Source organism: Schistocerca nitens, chromosome 6, assembly GCF_023898315.1.
Source record: "Schistocerca nitens isolate TAMUIC-IGC-003100 chromosome 6, iqSchNite1.1, whole genome shotgun sequence".
Lineage (NCBI taxonomy): Eukaryota > Metazoa > Arthropoda > Insecta > Orthoptera > Acrididae > Schistocerca > Schistocerca nitens.
The window spans coordinates 236,221,940-236,242,489 of NC_064619.1; the positions used below are offsets into that span (position 1 = coordinate 236,221,940).

At 46.7% G+C, this 20,550-nt stretch overlaps 1 protein-coding gene across 1 annotated transcript in view; it reads right to left on the bottom strand.

The window, feature by feature from the left end:
* Positions 1-20,550, bottom strand: part of LOC126263301 (neural-cadherin-like) — a 234,588-nt gene that overhangs the window by 134,632 nt on the left and 79,406 nt on the right. The window lies entirely within an intron of this gene.

The following is a 20,550-nucleotide window of genomic DNA, read 5'->3' on the forward strand; positions in this document are numbered from 1 at the left end:
TCGACAAGAATTTAATGAAGAAAATGCTTAACACAATGTGAATGACACTGAAATTTCTCAAATTTCGTTTATTCATTACTATATATATATATATATATATATATATATATATATATTATATATATATATATAATTATTATTACACTGAAGCGCCAAATACAAAAAAATGGCTCTGAGCACTATGGGACTTAACTGCTGAGGTCAGCAGTCCCCTAGACTTAGAACTACTTAAACCTAACTAACCTAAGGACATCACACACATCCATGCCCGAGGCAAGACTCGAACTTGCGACCGTAGCAGCAGCGCGGTTTGAAGCCAAATACAGACATATGTAAACAGGTAGAATGCGACGCTGCGGTCGGCAACAAGTATATAAGACAACAAGTGTCTGGCGCAGTTCTTAGATCGGTTACTGCTGCTACAAGGGCAGGCAGCCGCTGTGGCCGAGCGGTTCTAGGTGCATCAGTCCGGAACCGCGCTGCTGCTATGGTCGCAGGGCAGGTTCGAATCCTGCCTCGGGCATGGATGTGTGTGATGTCCTTAGGTTAGTTGGGTTTAAGTAGTTCTAAGTTCTAGGGGACTGATGACCTCAGATGTCAAGTCCCATAGTGCTCAGAGTCATTTGAACTATACAATGGCAGTTTATCAAGATTTAAGCGAGTTTCAACGTGGTGTTATAGTCGGCGCACGAGCGATGGGACACATCATCTCCGATGTAGCGATGAAGTAGGGATTTTCATGTACGACCATTTTACAAGTGTACCGTGAGTATCAGGAATCCGGTAACACATCAAATCTCCGGCATCGCTGCGGCCGGATAAAGATCCTGCAAGAACGGGACCAACGACGATTGAAGAGAATCGTTCAATGTGACAGAAGTGCACCCCTTCCGCAAACTGCTGCAGATTTCAATGCTGGGCCATCAACAAGTGTCAGTGTGCGAACCATTCAACGAAACATCATCTATATGGGCTTTCGGAGACGAAGCCCCACTCGTGTACCCTTGATGACTGCACGACACAAAGTCTTACGCCTCATCTGCTGGGTCCGTCGACACCGACAATGCACTGTTAATGACTGGAAACATGTTGCCTGGTCGGACGAGTCTCGTTTCAAATTGTATCGAGCGGAAGGTCGGGTATGGAGACAACCTCAAGAATCCATGGACCCAGCATGTCAGCAGGGTACTGATCAAGCTGGTGGAGGCTCTGCAACTGTGTGGGGCGTGTGAAGTTGAAGTGATATGGGACTCTTGATAAGTCTAGATACAACTCTGACAAGTGACGCGTACGTAAACATTCTGTGTGATCACCTGCATCCATTGGTGTTCATTGTGCATTCCGACCGACGTGGGCAATTCCAGCAGGACAAGCACGTCCAGAATTGCTACACAGTGGCTCCAGGAACACTCTTCTGAGTTTAAACACTTCCGATGGCCACCAGACTTCCCAGACATCTACATTATTGAGCATATCTGGGATGCCTTGCAATGTGCCGTTCGGATAAGATCTCCACCCCCTCGTACTCTTACGGATTTATTGATAGCGGCAGGATTCATGGTGTCTGTTCCTTCCAGCACTATTTCAGACATTAGTCGAGTCCATGCCACGTCGTGTTGCGGCACTACTGCGTGCTGCGTGGGCCCCACACGATATTAGGGAGGTGTGCCAGTTTCTTTGGCACTTCAGTGTATTATTATTATATTAATTATGCGTATTGCAATGCTCTCTAGCTAAGTGTGTCCGTATAGATGTAAGGATGCTCCTGAAGGCCCTTTTCTTGCTTGGCGAACTAAATAAACAAAGCAATATCTGAGGAGTGGCACCAGATAATAGGTACACCCCGTAAACGGTCCAACAGTACAATATATTCGTTGGAAAGGCTACAAAGACTTTCACAGGAGGATCAACCTCATGTATTTGAAATAAAATAACAATGTTGCTTTAAGTAGAATGGTAGTGCAAGGCTGCATACTTGCTCGTTTGATTTGATTATTAAATACGGCACAGTGTAACTTTACTCTGGTATGTCGGCTGTCCTTAATCTAACAGTGACACCAGTTTTGGTCTTTACGGAAATTCTGTACCTGTGGTTGTTTAATATGACGATGGATCCCTGATTAAAATCTGCCTGCTGCACAGAAATTAATGAAGGCTGAGGATCTCTAAGGGATAACGGCTGAGAGTACATCTCCTATTGGTAGGCGTAACTATTTAAAGTATATAACCTTTAGGGATAATAAGGGGTAGTAACATGACAGCCGCTCGGGATTAGCCGAGCGGTCTAGGGCGCTACAGTCACGGACTGTGTGGCTGGTCCCGACGGAGGTTCGAGTCCTCCCTCGGGCATGGGTGTGTGTGTTTGTCCTTAGGGTAATTTTGGTTAAGTAGTGTGTAAGCTTAGGGACTTATGACCTTAGCAGTTAAGTCCCATAAGATTTCACACACATTTAAACATTTTGAATAACATTACAAATACTCCCCTGCGGGTTCGGGGGTTAGAATAGGCCCGCGGTATTCCTGCCTGTCGTAAGAGGCGACTAAAAGGAGTCTCAAATGTTTCGGCCTTATGTGATGGTCCCCTCTCGAGTTTGACCTCCGTCTTTCTAAATTATTCCGAAGAGCGAGCCAATTGGGGAAGGGCGCCTTACATGGTGCACTGTATCCGTCGTGCATTGATACCTTTAGTCGGCATTTTCGTCGTTGCAATGGTGTCCCGCTCGTTTTCCATCTCTTGGGCGAGGATACGTCCCTGGGTGCGATTACCACGTTGCACTCTGCAGTGTTGCTTTTAACTGCGACAACTACCTTGGACATTTTTGCACCTAAGATCCAGCACGGTAGCCAGTCCGTTGTGGTGGGGCCGCCATGTACCCTGTTGGTTGTAGCCCCCTGACAACACAGGAATCGCTCTACTGATGCCTGCGCCGTTAACTCCCCACGTATGCCAAGGAGTAGATGCCCATCTCCCTGGGGCATCAGGACTCCCGGCAATGGCCATCCTGCCAGGTGGCTATAGCTGCGGCTGGGTGGCGCCCGTGGAGAGGGCCCTTGGTCGGAGTAGGTGCAATCAGGGCGGATGACCCGCAATGAAGCGTGGTACATCATCTCTCGCTGGCGGCCAGCCACCAGCAGTCTCTAAGCGTTCGAGGGCTCATTTTAAAGCTAACGTTTATGACCCCAAATCGTTCCCATCCCTGGCCACACCATGGGAGGAACGAAAGGCAATGAATGACAGTGACATCTATTCGCCCAGGTATCTCGTCTGTACCAGAGCTGATGGTGACTCGTTTCTATCCGTGAAGCCTCAGTTCTTTGTAGAGCATTTAGAGGACAAGTTTGGGGAGGTGGAGGGCTTGTCCAAAATGCGCTCTGGGTCAGTGTTGATAAAAACGGCATCCTCTGCCCAGTCACGCAGGTTACTTGCTTGTGACAAGTTGGGGGATGTTAACGTTACCATCACCCCACATAAGAGTTTAAATATGGTCCAGGGTATTATTTTCCATCGGGACCTACTTTTGCAGTCTGATGATGAGCTGCGCGCCAATTTAGAGCGCCGAGGTGTACATTTCGTCCGGCGCGTTCATCGGGGTCCGAGGAACAATCAGGTAGCTACCGGTGCCTTCATCTTGGCCTTCGAAGGTGATACATTACCAGAGAAGGTCAAGGTGATGGTCTACCGATGTGACGTCAAACCCTATATCCCTCCCCCGATGCGGTGCTTTAAGTGCTGGAAGTTCGGTCACATGTCCTCTCGCTGTACTTCTAGCCTCACATGTCGAGATTGTGGACGCCCATCTCATCCCGATACTCCATGTGCTCCGCCTCCCGTCTGTGTCAACTGTGGAGAGCCTCATTCCCCTTGCTCGCCGGACTGCAGTATCTTACAGAAAGAACGCAAAATCATGGAATATAAGACCCTGGACCGACTGACCTACACTGAGGCTAAGCGGAAATTTGAACGGCTACATCCCGTGCGCATGATGTCATCTTATGCCTCCGCTGTCACTCCTGCTCCAGCTCCTTCAACTGCAAGACATACAGTCAGCTCTCAGAGTCAGAGGACCTCACCTACCCCCTTGACGATGGGGGCACTTCTCTCGCTGTTGCTCCCACACCATCTACCTCGGGAGCAGCACCCACTAAACCACTGGGGACACCAGTCTCCACTTCTAAGTCGGAGAAGCGTAAGTCTTCTTCGGCTTCTCTTGCTCGGAAGGGATCCCTTGGGTCCCTCCCTTCCCAGGTTCCTACCAGCGGCACAGCAGACACCAACCAGTGGCTGAAGAAGCCACAGGTCGCTGGTCGACGGGCTTCGCGATCCTCTTCGGTCCCAGAGACTGACTCCAATAAGCCCTCTCAACAACGGCAACCAAAGGAACAGCGAGAGAAAACGACTTTGAAGACCCGTAAGACCAAGACACATGCGGTGGCACCTACTCCACCGCTACCTAAAAGCTCTGCGTCTGAGGTGGAGATCCTTGCGTCCGCTGAGGACCTCGATCTCGCCGGTCCCTCAGACGCAATGGATAGCACTTACACGGGTGCTCCATCGGAGGCAGCAGGTGGCCCAGCGGCGTAATCTGCCTTCCCAGTCCCGTCACGCCTTTCTCCGCCACGGACAATACCATCCTCCAGTGGAACTGCAGCGGTTTCTTCCACCATCTAGCTGAGCTCCGCCAACTTATTAGCCTTCACCCTTTCTTCTGCATTGCTCTTCAGGAAACTTGGTTTCCAGCAATGCGAACCCCCGCCCACCGTGGCTATCGGGGTTATTATAAGAACCGGGCAGCATATGAAAGGGTGTCTGGTGGCGTCTGCCTCTATGTCCTTCACACTCTGCACAGCGAGTCTGTCCCTCTCCAAACACCTTTAGAGGCTGTCGCTGTTCGGGTGTGGACGCCACAGGCTGTTACCATCTGCAGTCTTTACCTTCCACCGGATGGTGATGTCTCGCAGCATGTCCTGGCTGCGCTGATAGCCCAATTGCCGCCACCTTTCTTGCTATTGGGCTACTTCAACGCCCATAACCCTCTGTGGGGTGGGTCAGTGGCAACAGGTCGAGGCGCCACCGTTGAGCATTTATTGTCGCAGCTCGGTCTCTCGATTTTAAATGATGGTGCCTTCACACACTTCAGTGTGGCGCATGACACATACTCCGCCATTGACCTTTCAATCTGTAGCCCTAGCCTCTTACCGTCTGTCCAATGGAGTGTGCATGACGACCTGTGTGGTAGTGACCACTTTCCGATCTTTCTGTCACTACCACAGCGTCACTCTTCTGGGCGCCCTAGCAGATGGGCTATGAATAAGGCTGACTGGGACTTGTTCTCCTCCACTGCCGCTATTGAGCCTCTCTCTAATGATGACATTGATGCGGTGGTTCAATCGGTCACCACCGGCATCGTTACAGCCGCCGAATCTTCCATTCCCCGTTCCTCTGGGTCCCCTCAGAGGAGGACTGTGCCTTGGTGGTCGCCTGAGGTCGCTGAGGCGATTCAAGATCGCCGGCGGGCGCTACAGCGTCACAAGCGACATCCCTGCATTGAACACCTAATCACCTTCAAACGGCTGCGTGCGCGGGCCCGCCGCCTGATCCGCCAAAGCAAGCATGAGTGCTGGGAGCGGTATGTGTCCACCATTGGCCTCCATGTCTCTCCATCGCAGGTCTGGGCCAAGATCCGACGCCTCTATGGCTATCGGACCCCTGTCAGCGTCCCTGCGCTCTCACTGAATGGAGCAGTTTGTACAGACTCCGACGAAATTGCCAACAGCTTGGCAGAGCATTTTGGTCTGAGTTCCGCTTCTTCCAATTACCCACTGGCCTTCCGCTCCATTAAAGAGCGGATGGAACGTCGGAGCCTTTCGTTTCGCACCCGCCACCCAGAATCTTACAATGCTCCATTCAGTGAGTGGGAATTTCGCAGTGCCCTAGCCGCTTGCCCTGATACCGCTCCTGGGCCAGATGGCATCCACTGTCAGATGCTTAAACACCTTCCAGTGGACTGCCAGCGGCGCCTCCTCGATCTTTACAACCGTCTTTGGGTCGAGGGGGAGTTTCCGTCGCAATGGCGGGAAAGCATTGTCATCCCCGTTTTGAAACCTGGAAAGAGCCCTCTGGAGGTGGACAGCTACCGTCCCATTAGCCTCACCAACGTTCTTTGCAAGTTGCTTGAACGGATGGTGAGCCAGCGCTTGAATTGGGTACTGGAGTCTCGGGGTCTTCTGGCTCCGTCTCAGGGTGGGTTCCGTGAAGGCCGCTCCGCCACCGACAATCTGGTGAGCCTGGAGTCGGCCATCCGTACTGCCTTTGCCCGCCGTCAGCACCTGGTCGCTGTCTTTTTCGACATGCGGAAGGCGTACGATACGACATGGCGTCATCACATCCTTTCTACGCTTCATGGATGGGGTCTTCGGGGTCCTCTGCCGCTTTTTATCCGCAATTTTCTGTCGTGTCGTACTTTCCGCGTGCAAGTCGCGGCCTCATATAGTTCCTCCTACGTCCAGGAGAACGGTGTGCCACAGGGTTCTGTTTTAAGTGTCTGCCTGTTTTTAATAGCCATTAACGGGCTCGCTGCGGCCGTGGGCAATTCTGTCTCCGCTTCCCTGTATGCTGACGACTTCTGCCTTTACTATAGCTCTATTGGCATTGCAGCTGCTGAACGTCAGCTACAGGGCGCAATCCGCAAGGCGCAGCAGTCTTGGGCTGTAGCGCGTGGTTTTCAGTTTTCGGCTGCCAAGACCCGCGTTATGCATTTCTGCCGGCGCCGAACGGTCCATCCTGCGCCGCGGCTTTATCTTGACGGCGAACTTCTTGCTGTGGTGGAGACCCACAGGTTTTTGGGTGTACTTTTTGATGCCCGGTTGACTTGGCTGCCTCATATTCGGCAGCTTAAACAGGCGTGTTGGCGGCATCTCAATGCTCTGCGATGCTTGAGCCACACCAGCTGGGGCGCCGACCGATCTACTTGGTTCCGGCTCTACCAGGCGTTAATCCAGTCCCGTCTGGATTATGGGAGCCTGGCTTATGGCTCCGCTTCCCCATTTGCGTTGCGGGTACTGGACCCAATACTACACAGCGGGATACGACTTGCCACTGGTGCCTTCCGCACCAGCCCTGTGGACAGCGTACTAGTGGAGGCAGGTGTCCCTCCCCTGCGGTTACGGCGCCAACGTTTGCTGGCCGCTTATGCTGCCCATGTTTTTAGCTTGCCCGGGCATCCAAACTATGGTCTCCTGTTCCCGCAATCTGTCGTCCATCTGCCAGAACGTCGGCCCCGGTCTGGTTGTACGATCGCGGTCCGCGTCAAAGAGCTTCTCTCCGGGCTTAGGGTTTTCACTGTTCCACCTCCTTTCCGGGCCACTTTGCGTACACCCCCATGGTGTGTTCCTCGCCCTTGCCTTCGGCTCGACTTGGCACAGGGCCCGAAGGATTCAGTCCCTCCAGAGGCCTTCCGCCACCGCTTTTATTCCATCTTGGTCACGTATCAGGGCTCTGGCATTGTTTACACTGACGGTTCGATGGTTGCTGGTCGTGTCGGGTATGCGTTAACTCTAGGGGACCATTCCGAACAACGTTCCTTGCAGGATGGCTGCAGCGTTTACACTGCTGAGCTGGTTGCCATCTTTCGTGCCCTAGAGTATATCCGCTCCTGCTCAGGTGAGTCCTTCGTTATCTGTAGCGATTCCCTGAGAGGTTTACGAGCTCTCGACCAGTGTTTCCCTCGTTCTCGTCTGGTGATGGCTATCCATGAGTCCCTGCATACTCTTGCCCGTTGCGGCCGCTCTGTGGTCTTTGTGTGGACCCCCGGTCATGTCGGTATCCCGGGCAATGAACGTGTTGACCGCCTGGCCAAACAGGCCACCAGTGAACCCACTCTAGACATTGGCCTTCCGGAGACTGATTTGAGGGCGGTCTTACGCCGCAAAGTTATCTCGCTCTGGGACGCTGAATGGCGCGGTCTGACCACCCGTAACAAACTCCGTGCCGTCAAGGAGACGACGACTGTGTGGCACTCCTCCTTGCGCGTCTCTCGCAAGGAGTCTGTCGTCCTCTGCCGACTGCGCATTGGGCACACACGGATGACCCACGGCCACTTATTGCGCCGTGAGGACCCACCTCTATGTCGCTGCGGCTCCATTTTATCTGTGGTCTACATTTTCTTGGAGTGTCCGCTTTTAGCTGTGCTCAGGCAGACGTTCGCACTGCCTGACACGCTCCCTGCCCTTTTAACTGATGACCCTGCTATGGCTGGCTTAGTTTTAAGTTTTATTCGGGCAGGGGGTTTTTATCATTTAATCTGAGTGTTTCTGTTTTTTAGTGTTGATTCTGGCTTTTGGCCTCCGATTTTAAACTGAGTTTTTTAATGTGTTCTCGGTGGTTGGCTTTTCCTTTTTTTTCTCTATGGTCGGCCAACCACCGTCACACACTGTGTGATTTTAATTTGTTTTGTCTGATCTCTGTCGGCGTATTTCTTGTCCTGTGTCGTCCGACGTCTTTCCTGCTGTTCGTTTTTATTCTCTTTGGGTGGTTTTAATTTTTTGGACAAAGGGACCGATGACCGTTGCAGTCTGGTCCCTTTAATCCCACAAACCAACCAACCATTACAAATAAAAAGAGGGAACACAATAAGAATCGTTATTAGATTAACAAAAATAAATATATTCTTTACATTATCATGTAGTAAGAATATATAAATTTAACAGACTTAGTTTGCCTGACGAGAGTCAGTTAACGAAAATGAACTCATCGAAATTCGAAGTAACATGATTTCACGTTCCCGCCTTGGGAGGAACACATTGTTTCTTTGCGACCCTACTCAGTGGGTGAGGAGCGTTTTCCCTGGAGAAATCCAGGCATCAACTGACAGAAACGGTACACTTTAAGTTCCCCTAGCCTTCATACTCCACATGCCAAAGCGGTTGCCATTGTCATCACTGTAAAAGAAAAAAAAAAACGTTAATGTCTAGCAGCCACTCCCCCAGCTTGTAAACCTGGGGAATTTCCGAAGTACTCTCCTCAAATTTGCTTAGAAAGTCAGATGACCTAAAGGCTGAACCAACGATAAAAAATATGCTGCACGCCAGCAAACATGCGCTTAGTGTTTTACTTGTCAGCAACGGTTGTTTATGAGTGGAAAGGACTGACACATCTTTGAAGCTATTATCCACTAGAAAGTGCTAAACTTCTGATAGATCCATCTGTATTCTGTCTTGTATTTCTCTTCTTCGTCTTCGCTCCATTTTCCAGTCCGTGTCTCTCAACTCAATATTCACGGGAGACAAGCTTTGTTGGCATTTTCGATAGCGTTTCTATCTAGAGTACTGCGCAGTGGTCGAGGCTGGTGGAGCAAGCAAAGCCATCTCTACCGCATGATGAACTAGGCGGCGTCCTGGCACCTCGACATTTGGAGGGCTGGAAGCATATTTCTCTCGTAAATCCAGATAATTCAAAAAACTGTATTTTCTGTCCCTTCAGGTTGTTAAAACGGCTATCCTTCTGAAAAGAGTAATAATATTCCTGGGGTTTCGCAAGCACCAGCAACGAGGGGTCCTTCTCGACACTGCGCAGATAGTATTCATCAAGTCTGTTCAAGACTAACTGGCCATACACCTGAGTATACGTTGTTGGTTCGGCGGTGGTTCAACACAACAGATGTGGAACTGTCTGCGTCGACGCCGTTTGGTGAGGGTTCGATTGATGGCAAGTGTTCCGTTGCTTCACCTTCCGGTATTCGGAAACAACGAACAGTTCATACTCCAGTAGGCACGTGACGCCGTCATCGGAGTGCGTAGTGTCAAAATGCAGTATTTTCCGACGAATGTCACTGAATTATGCCTTTCAGTGATATACGTAAACGTGTTAGACATTACCGTACAGATCGCAGTCCGACAGCCCGGATTGTTGCGCGCCCAAGTGGGATGGTTTGGTGCACTGTTGGATACATGCTACCTTAACCGATGTGTTCTGAGGACAATACAAACAGTATCCGCTACATCAGGCAGGTTTTACAGGCCGAATCACTGTTCGTCGGGAAATTCCATCTAGGCCTGGTGCTGCCCAGTGTTGCATGTTGGACTGACATGGGATCCAATGAAAGCGTCTGGGGTATGGTTGGTCGGTAATTTGGTCCTTCAGCTTTGTAGAGACGCATATGAATGACGTGGAGAGAGATTTCCCAGGAGCATATCCAAACGTTCTTTGATTCCATGGTACCATGTTTAGAAGCTCTGGTTGCAGCACTGCGGACTTCACGCTCTACTGAATTGTCACAGTCACAGATCGTGGACAATTCGGCAGTCATAAACATCGATCTATTTTTATGTAACTAACCAGTGGTATATGGTTAATTCCAGTCACACGAGTCTCCTTTAATGTTGCAGTTCTAGTAAATACTGACATATTCAAAACACGTACAGTTCCTGAGGTCGCTAAAAGCATCATCTTGTCGACGCTGTCCCCAAGGGAAGCTAGTTTCGGTGCAGATCGTGTAAACAACTTTCGTCGCCGCAAAAGGAGAGATGGCAGTATGAAGATGTCAGTCATAATGATAAGAAACAGTATTTTGGGAACTATTAAATGTTCCACATTGAATGCGCAGTTTTTACTTTGCTTTTGATAAAAATCGAGTGCAAGTATCTGTAACATCATTGTCAAAATGGTTCAAATGGCTCTGAGCACTATGGGACTTAACATCTATGGTCATCAGTCCCCTAGAACATAGAACTACTTAAACCTAACTAACCTAAGGACATCACAACACCCAGTCATCACGAGGCAGACAAAATCCCTGACCCTGCCGGGAATCGAACACGGGAACCCGGGCGTGGGAAGCGAGAACGCTACCGCACGACTACGAGCTGCGGACAACATCATTGTCATATCTGTGTTAAATCTATTTTCTTCAGACACGAACGGTCTGAAGTACTCAGTTTGACAGTTAGTTTGTACAGGGGCTAACAGAGCTGACTAGATAGCTAGTGTGTATTTCTGAGAAGACTTTTAATGGTAATTTTGATCTCCATGTTCGTAATTCAGTAGATTAGGACAAACGACCTCTACCTCAGTTCTAACGTAGCTCCTCCCTGTTTTATCACAGATCTCCCGATGGAGATACCGAAAATCGTCATGAATGAATTTTTAATTAAAAGTTAAAAGGTAGTGCAATCCACATCTAATAATTGCTAAAACAATACGGTCGTCGTGTTTTGTGTGGGTTTCTTCGCTGTATTGTGACAGTATACTGGATCAAATTCCAAATTTCTCCTCAAGTGTCCTGTGTTAGATCTCAAATCGTTCAAATGGCTCTGAGCACTATGGGACGTAACATCCGAGGTCATCAGTCCCCTAGAACTTAGAACTACTTAAACCTAACTAACCTAAGGACATCACAAACACCCATGCCCGAGGCAGGATTCGAACCTGTCACCGTAGCAGTAAGTAATTCTAAGTTCTAGTGGACTGATGACCTCAGATGTTAAGTCCCATAGCGCTCAGAACCATTCGAACCATTTTGAGCCAATTGTTTGTGTAAGAATGGAAAAACTGGTAGAAGCCGAACTCGGGGAAGATCAGTTTGGATTCCAAAGAGATGTAGGAACATACGAGGCATTACTGACGCTACGGTTTATCTTCGAAGATAGGCGAAGGAAATGTAAACCTACGTTTATATCATTTGTAGATTTAAAGAAAGATTTTGAAAATGTTGATCGGACTACACTCTTTCAAATTCTGAAGGCAGCAGAGGTAAAATACAAGGAGTGAAAAGTTATTTACAGCTTGTACAGAAACTAGGCTGCAGTTGTAAAAATTAAAGACATGAAAGAGAAACAGTGTTTGAGAATGGATTCAGACAGGGTTGTAACCTATCTCCGCTGTTTTCCAGTCTGTATACATTGAGCAAGTAATAAACGAAAGCGAGAAGAAATTCGGGAAGGGCATTAAAATCCAGGGAGAAGAAATAAAAACTTCGAGGTTTGACGTTGGCATTCTGATTCTGACAGAGGCAGCAAAAGATTTGGAAGAGAAGTTGAACAGAATGGTAAGTGTCTTGTAAAGAGGATATAATATGGACATGAACAAAAGTAAAACAGAAGGAACGTGGCTGATTAAACCAGGTGATGCTGTGGGAAACGATTTAGAAAATGCGACTCTGAAAGTAGTAGATGAGTTCTGTTATTTTGACAGGAAATTATAAGTGGCGGTAAAAATTTTCCATACGATGGCCGTATAATCCATAATCGGTAAAGCAATTAGGAAAAATCGTGTGAGCAATGAGGCAACCACTGCAATGAGGCATCAGATTTCTTAAAACATCGTGTCCTGCTGCCTGAAAAAGTCCATAACTACCCGCTACACGTCCTCGTCCGAATGGAATCGTCGACCTATCAAGTCCTGTTTTAGGGGACCGATTGCGTGGTAATTGCATGAAGGTAGATCAGTACTATAGAGCGGGTACTCGTGTGTCTCCCACGTGATTTAGTGGAACTCCTGCGTGATAAAATTTGCGATTTGCATTGTCATGAGGCAACAACACCCCTTTCTGCGCCATTCCACAACGGTTGTTTTCGACAAATGACAACGGTTGTTTTCTGCCCCATACCCATTCTTCATTCTCCGAAGGATGTCTACTGTGTTTGTCCTTCGGCAGCCAAGAAGAGTATAACAGCTCTTGGTCCTGTTTGGACTCATTTGGTAATAACGTTGCCATTGTTCACGTTTCCGCTTCTACCGCCCGCACGTCGAAAAGACAAGATCGGCACGTTAATACTTTACCTACATACCGCTGCTTACGTACCCGCTTCGGAGTCGCACTACGTAGCATGTGCGCTACAGCAACGCCTTCAAACGGAAACTTTTTGACAGCATCTTATAACAGATGTTGGCCGAAGTGGAGAGGATGTAAAATGTAGACTGGCTGTAGCACGAAAAGCCACACCTCCGTAGCTGAGTGGTCAGGGCAGCTTGCTGCCTTGCGGAGATGCCGCGTTCGATTCCTGGAACTACCAGACATTTTCCCTTGGTGGGAGGACTGGTATCGGAAGCACTCAGCCTCGTGGTACCAACTGAGTAATATTTACTAAAGCACTCGACTCGCGTCGGTCGTATGCTGTCATAAGCCATTAATGCCAGATTTCGCTGAACTGTTCTAACGGATACATTCTTATACATCTCACATTTAGTTTGCGGTTATTTCACGCAATGTTGTTTGTCTGCGAGCACTGACAATCTACGCAAATGCAGCTGCTCTCGGTCGTTAAGTGAAGGCCGTCGCCCTCTACGTTTTCATGGTGAGAGGTAATGCCTGAAATCTAGTATTCTCGACACACTCCTGACACTGTGGATCTCGGAATAGTGAATTCCCTAACGATTTCCGAAATGGAATGTCCCATGCCGTTGGCTCCAACTACCATATTGCGGATCAAAGTCTGCATCTGCATCTACATCCATACTCCGCAAGCCACCTGACGGTGTGTGGCGGAGGGTACCTTGAGTACGTCTATCGGTTCTCCCTTCTATTCCAGTCTCGTATTGTTCGTGGAAAGGACTGTCGGTATGCCTCTGTGTGGGCTCTAATCTCTCTGATTTTATCCTCATAGTCTCTTCGAGAGATATACGTAGTAGGGAGCAATATACTGCTTGACTTCTCGGTGAAGGTATGTTCTCGAACCTTCAACAAAAGCCCGTACCGAGCTACTGAGCGTCTCTCCTGCAGAGTCTTCCACTGGAGTTTATCTATCATCTCCGTAACGCTTTCGCGATTACTAAATGAACCTGTAACAAAGCGCGCTGCTCTCCGTTGGATCTTCTCTATCTCTTCTATCAACCCTATCTGGTACGGACCCCACACTGCTGAGCAATATTCAAGCAGTGGGCGAACAAGTGTACTGTAACCTACTTCCTTTGTTTTCGGATTGCATTTCCTTAGGATTCTCCCAGTGAATCTCAGTCTGGCATCTGCTTTACCGACGATCAACTTTATACGATCATTCCATTTTAAATCACTCCTAATGCCTACTCCCAGATAATTTATGGAATTATCTGCTTCCAGTTGCTGACCTGCTATATTGTAGCTAAATGATAAAGGATCTTTCTTTCTGTGTATTCGCAGCACATTACACTAGCCTACATTGAGATTCAATTGCCATTCCCTGCACCATGCGTCAATTCGTTGCAGATCCTCCTGCATTTCAGTACAATTTTACATTGTTACAACCTCTCGATATACTACAGCATCATCCGCAAAAAACCTCAGTGAACTTCCGATGTTATCCACAAGGTCATTTATGTATATCTTGAATAGCAACGGTCTGTTAATTCCTGTCGTGCGGTCATATAATCACAAGAATCACCAGAGTACAAACGACAGCTCCGCCAATGCACTGCCCTTTTATACCCTGTGTACCTGATACCACCATCATCTGTATATGGGCATGTCACTATCCCATGACTTTTGTCACGTCAGTGTAAACGTAAGTGTTTAAGATGCCCGAAAAGCTTCTGCTTAGCAGTATGGTGTCGCAAGGCCCGTATGCAAGGGGGAAAGGAGCTGGGAGTGAAGGGCGGCGTAGATGAATTGTGGTTTGGAAGGAGAGGAAAGGGTGGGGTGCTCGTGGATTGGTCACTATCTGCGATCACCGTTTGTGGCTCTCTCGTTGTTGTAGCTGACGAGGAATTTTCGTTTGTTGTACGGAACCGAATTTGCGTTCTGCGGCCACGCTAACAACAAGAACAGCGCGCTGGCATCAGCGGCCGTTCCATACAATTTGAATATGCAATTAGCAGGCGCGTAATTGAACACCTGCGCTCGCCACGTGTTCCCACAGCCCGGAACAGGGCTGTTAATTATCAGAGGGGCCATCGCGCGCCCTGGGTGACAATGCGCGCAGCCAGCCACGCAATTTACTTCCGGCGGCGCGGTCGTTACCGGCTCGTCAGCCCTAGCCGCGTCCACTGCCCGAATACGCGATCGCCGTGTCTCCCTCTGTTTTGAATGCGTTGTTATTCATCACGTTAATTATGAATGTTAGCGTCACGCCTATTAGCAAAAGAAATATAAGCTGCGTGGCTTTGTTTGTTTACAAACAATATTTCAGCTAGCTTCACTTAGCGTAATTTGTGTTATTGAGGGAGTACATTGTAAATCATGTCCTATAGTTCCATATACAAATATACTAGGGCTATTAGGAAAGTGAGTTCCGATCGGGTGCGAAATGGAAATCGCTGTGAAAATCCGATGAAGCTTTGATCAGATGTGTTGGGCAGTGTCTGTAGTATGCCCGGCGATCTCGTCACGTTGCTGTTTTCAGTACTGGGTGCACAATAAGCGCCTAAAGAGGCACGGGAAATAGTGTCTCCCGGCAAGTATGAGGGCCTGGCGAGATGTTTCGCCTGATGTTATGCAGTCCGTATAACGTAACTGTCATACAGTTCCTTCTTCATGCCACTTCTCGGCAGTACTCTGCAAGGGCAATGAAGATGATCCTGCAGCGTTTTGGATGGGAAGTTTGTGAACACCTACAACACAGCCCATAACTGGCTGCCCCTGAGCTTTATCTCTGTTCACATGAATCCATGGTTTTGAATACAACCTTTTGGCACAGTCAACGAGCTGTAGACCAGCGTAGAGTATTGGCGGAAAGCACAGGTGATTGCCTTCTATGACGACAGTGTTGGAAAGTCGGGACAAAGCTATGACAGATGGCTAAGTAGGAGCGGCGGCTGTGCAGAGAAGACGCTGGAAGGTGTAGATAACTGTTGCCAATAAAACATTTTTGAGTTTCACAGTGGTTTGCGTTTCGAGACTGTGCTTTACGAATAACCTTCGTATTTTAACCAGCGGAAAAATTCTCCTATCGGAGGGCTAAATATGAGAATATATTCCTGTTTGTTTTAAAACACTGACTGAAAAGTGGCATACGAACTGTCTCGTTCTACCTGCCTCAGCATCTTCAGAAATGTTATCAAAAATTTTGGTATGCGAACATATTCGCGCTTTTTTGAACATACAACTCACCTCAATCTGCCACAGGCTCGCCTAACTGTAAGTCACTCACACTCACCAGTCCATCGTTGTAAGTCACTTACACCCATCCACTCCCAGTTGCCTATTCTGACTCATTCATTCACCTCAACGCATTGTGATTTTCTCTTTCTGTCTCTTTTTTTTTTTGAGTCATCAGTCTTCTGACTGGTTGCATACGGTCCGCCACGAATTATTCTCCTGTACTAACCTCTTCATCTCAGAGTAGCACTTGCAACCTACTTCCTCAATTATTTGCTGGACGTATTCCAATCTCTGTCCTCCTTTACCGTTTTTGCCTTCCCCAACTCTATCTAGTACCAAGGAAGCTATTCCCTGACGTCTTAACAGATGTCCTACCATCCTGTCCCTTCTCCTTGTTAGTGTTTTCCACATATTCGTTTACTCTTCGATTCTGGGCAGAGCCTCCTCATTCCTTACCTTACCAGTTCACCAAATTTTTAACATTTGTCTGCAGCACCATATCTCAAATGCTTCGATTCTCTTCTTTTCCGGTTTTCCAACAGTCCATGTTTTACTACCATTCAATGCTGTCCTCCAAATGTACACTATCAGAAATTTCTTCCTCAAATTGAGGCCTAAGTTTTATGCTAGAAGATTTCTTTAAGCCGGGAATGCCCTTTTAGCCAGTGTTAGTCTGCTTTTGATGTCCTCTCTGCACTGACTGTCATTGATTATTTTGCTGCCTAGATAGCAGAATTCCTTAACTTCATCTACGTCGTGACCATCAATCCTGATGTTAAGTTTCTCGCTGTTCTCATTTCTGCTACTTCTCATTACCTTCGTCTTACTTCGATTTACTCACAATCCATATCCTGTACTCATTAGACTGTTCATTCCATTCAGCAGATCCTGTAATTCTTCAATACTTTCAATCAGGATAGCAATATCATCAGCGAATCGTATAACTGATGTCCATTCACCTTGAATTTTAATTTCACTCCTGAACCTTTCTTTTATTTCCATCGTTGCTTCTTCGATGTACAGATTGAGCAGTAGGGGCGAAAGACTACAATCCTGTCTTACACCCTTTTTAATCCGAGCACGTCGTTCTTGGTCGTCCACTCTTATTATTTCCCTTTGCTCTTGTAGATATTGTGTATTACCTGTTCGAGTCCTCATCGAGCATGGGTCTGTGTGTTGTCCATAGCGTAAGTTAGTTTAAGTAGATTAAGTAGTGTGTAAGCTTAGGGACCGATGATCTAAGCAGTTTGGTCCCATAAGATCTTACCACAAATTTACAGTTTATTTACCCGTATCTCCCTACAGCTTACCCCTATTTTATTCAGAATTTCGAACATCTTGCATCATTTCACACTGTCGAACGCTTTTTCCAGCTCGACAAATTCTATGAACATGTCTTGTTATTTATTTAGTCTTGTTTCCATTATCAGCCGCAACATCAGAATTGACTCTCTTGGTGACTTCACCTTTCCTAAAGTCTAACTGACCATCATCTAACTTACTTAACTTACTCCTTGGCGCTACAGCCCTTGTAGGGCCTTGCCCTCCCGGACAATCTCCGCCCTCTCTTCTCTGCTGGCTGCCTTGGCTCTCCATCTTCTAACTCCCATCCTTATCAAGTCCTCCTCCACGTTGTCTAACCATCTGGCCGTTGGTCTGCCCCTTATATGACGTCCACAGGATTTTCCTTTGAAAACTTTCTTGACTGTGCTGTTCTCCACCATTCTTTTTACATGTCCCAGCCAACGTAGTCTATTACTCTTTATTTCTGTCACGATATCTGGTTTTTTGTACAACACTCTGATCTCCTTATCATTTCTGATTCTCCAAAAACCCCTGTCATTCAATGGCCCGTTGATTTTCCTAAGTAACTTCCTTTCCCATCGCAGCAAAAACTCCTCATCATTTTGTGTCACAGTCCAGGTCTTCGAACCATACATCATCACAGGTCTAACTACTGTACGATACACAGTCATCTTCAGATTACTGCTAAAGCTCCTTGCTTTAAAAACTTTAACCAGTGCAGAGTAGCTTCTGTTACCAGCTGCAATCCTTGCATGAATTTCTTCTCTCTTATCATTATTCTCAGTTACCAGCGACCCAAGATATTTAAAGCTCTCACGATGTTCATATTCTTTTCCATTAAAAGTCATGCTTCTTTCTCCTTCAATATATCTTTTCCTAGAGGTTAACATCTACTATACTTTGTCTTTGACTGATTAATGGTCATCCCCAACTCCGCACCATATCTTTCTACCTTTCAAGCGTTTCTTCCAGGTCCTGTTTCCTACTGGATAACAAATCAATATCGTCCGCATATGCAAGCTCCTGAGTCGCCCTATTAAACAATGTTCCCCGCGGTTGTTGCTTTGTGTCTTTCGCATCACACTCTCCAAGGCGACATTGAACAGAATAGTGGAGAGCACATCACCCTGCCGCAGTCCTTGGTTAACTTCACATGCCTTTGATAAAGAGCCCTCGATCTTTACTTTGCATATTGTTCTTCTCAAAGTCATTTGAACCAATATTATCAGATTGTTAGGGACTCCTGCCTCTTGCATTGCCTTCCAAAGTTGATCCCTTTTGATACTATCAAACTTGTTTGAAATCAATGAACAGCTGGTGGACATCGATGTTATACTCATAACATTTTTCAAGGATCTGTCTGATAGTGAAAATCTGATATGTAGTGGATCTATTAGTCCTGAAACCACACTGGTAGTCTCCTAGTTACTCTTCTACGTATGTTCTTAACCGCCCAGCCATGATTTTTCCTAATACTTTATATACTATACAGAGCAGTGAAACTCCTCTATAATTCCTGCAGTCAGCTCTGTCATGTTTCTTATGTATAGGGCAGAGTATTGCTGTACTCCACTGTTTTGGCATATTTTCTTTCCCCCATATGTCCACTATAATCTCATGCAAAATCCTTACCAGTTTTTCTCCATCATATTTTATAGTTTCTGCTGTAATATTGTCTTCTCCTGGAGCTTTATTGTTTTTAGAGTCTTGATACTAATTTTAACTTCTTCCAGTGTGAGTTCTGCTACTGATCCCTGGTGCTCTTCATCTCTGTTTACTTCCTGCTTCATCTCTTCTGCCATACCGGCATCAACCCCACGTTCGTTTCCCGATTCTGCATTCAGTAGTTCACTAAAATACTCCACCCATCAGTCTAAGTTCTGATCTTTTCTTACAATCAGACTTCCCTCCTTATCTTTACAGAAAACTGCTCTGGGTTGGAATCCCTTCCTTATATCTTTAACCCTCATGTACAATTTCCTTGTTTCTTGAGCAGTATTTCTCTCTTCTAACTCATCAATCCACCGTTTTTCAGTTTCTCTCTTTTTCCTCCTACATTCCTTATCTGCTTCCCTTCTCTTCTCCTGGTATTCTTCTATAGTATCTCTACTTCTCCCCTGCAGCATTCTTTTTTTTGCCTCATTTATTTCTTCTAAGTTCCTTCTACAGTCTTCTTCAAACCAGCTCTGAGTTCTCGATTGCTTCCTTCCGCCCAGTACAGTTTCAGCTGTCTCATGAATTATTCCTTTGACCGTTTTCCATCTTTATTCAATATCCTCTCCTGCCCGCTCTTCGGCTTCATTAAGTCTATTTGTCAAGATAGTTTTATTCTGTTGTACTGTATTTTCATCACTGTCCTCTGTATTTGATTCTTACCAAATAATGATCACTAGCTCGATATGCACTACGACAGCTATCCACCTCTAATATATCTGAAGCATGTCGTCTATCTATGAGTATGTGATCAATTTGAATTTTTCTGATCCCATCTGGGGAGCTCCGTGTAACTTTCCTTATAGATCGCCATCTAACATATCTTCAATTTTCTTTTCCATTCTTCTGTATATTGTTCTTGTCAGCAATTTGGATGCATGGCTTGTTAAGCTGATTGTGCGATAATTCTCACCTTCGTCGACTGTTTTTATCTTCGGAATTGTGTGTATGATGTTTTTCCGAAAGTCTGATGTTATATAGCCAGTCTCATACATTCTACACACAAAAGTGAAGAGTCCTTTTGTTGTCGTTTACCACAATTATTTTAGAAATTCTGATGGAATGTTATCTATCGCTTCTGCCTTATTTCATGCTTAGTTCTCCAAAGCTGTCTTAAATTCTGATTCTAGGACTAGATCCCCTATCTCTTCTGCATCGACTCCTGTTTCTTCTTTTACCACATCAGACAAATCTTCCCCCTTATAGACGCCTTCAATGTACTCCTTCCACCTATCCGCTCTCTCCTCTCCATTTAACAGTAGAATTCCCGTTGCACTCTTAATGTTACCGCTCTTACTTTTAATTTCACCGAAGATTATTTTGAATTTCCTACATGCTGAGTCAGTCCTTCCGACAATCATTTCTTTTTCGATTTCTCCACATTTTTCATGCAGCCTTTTCGTCTTAGCTTTCCTGCACTTTCTATTTATTTCATTCATCAGCGACTTGTATTTCTGTAGTCCCCAATTTTTCTGAACATTTTTGTACTTCCATCTTTCTGTTACTCATGGTTTCTTCGCAGTTA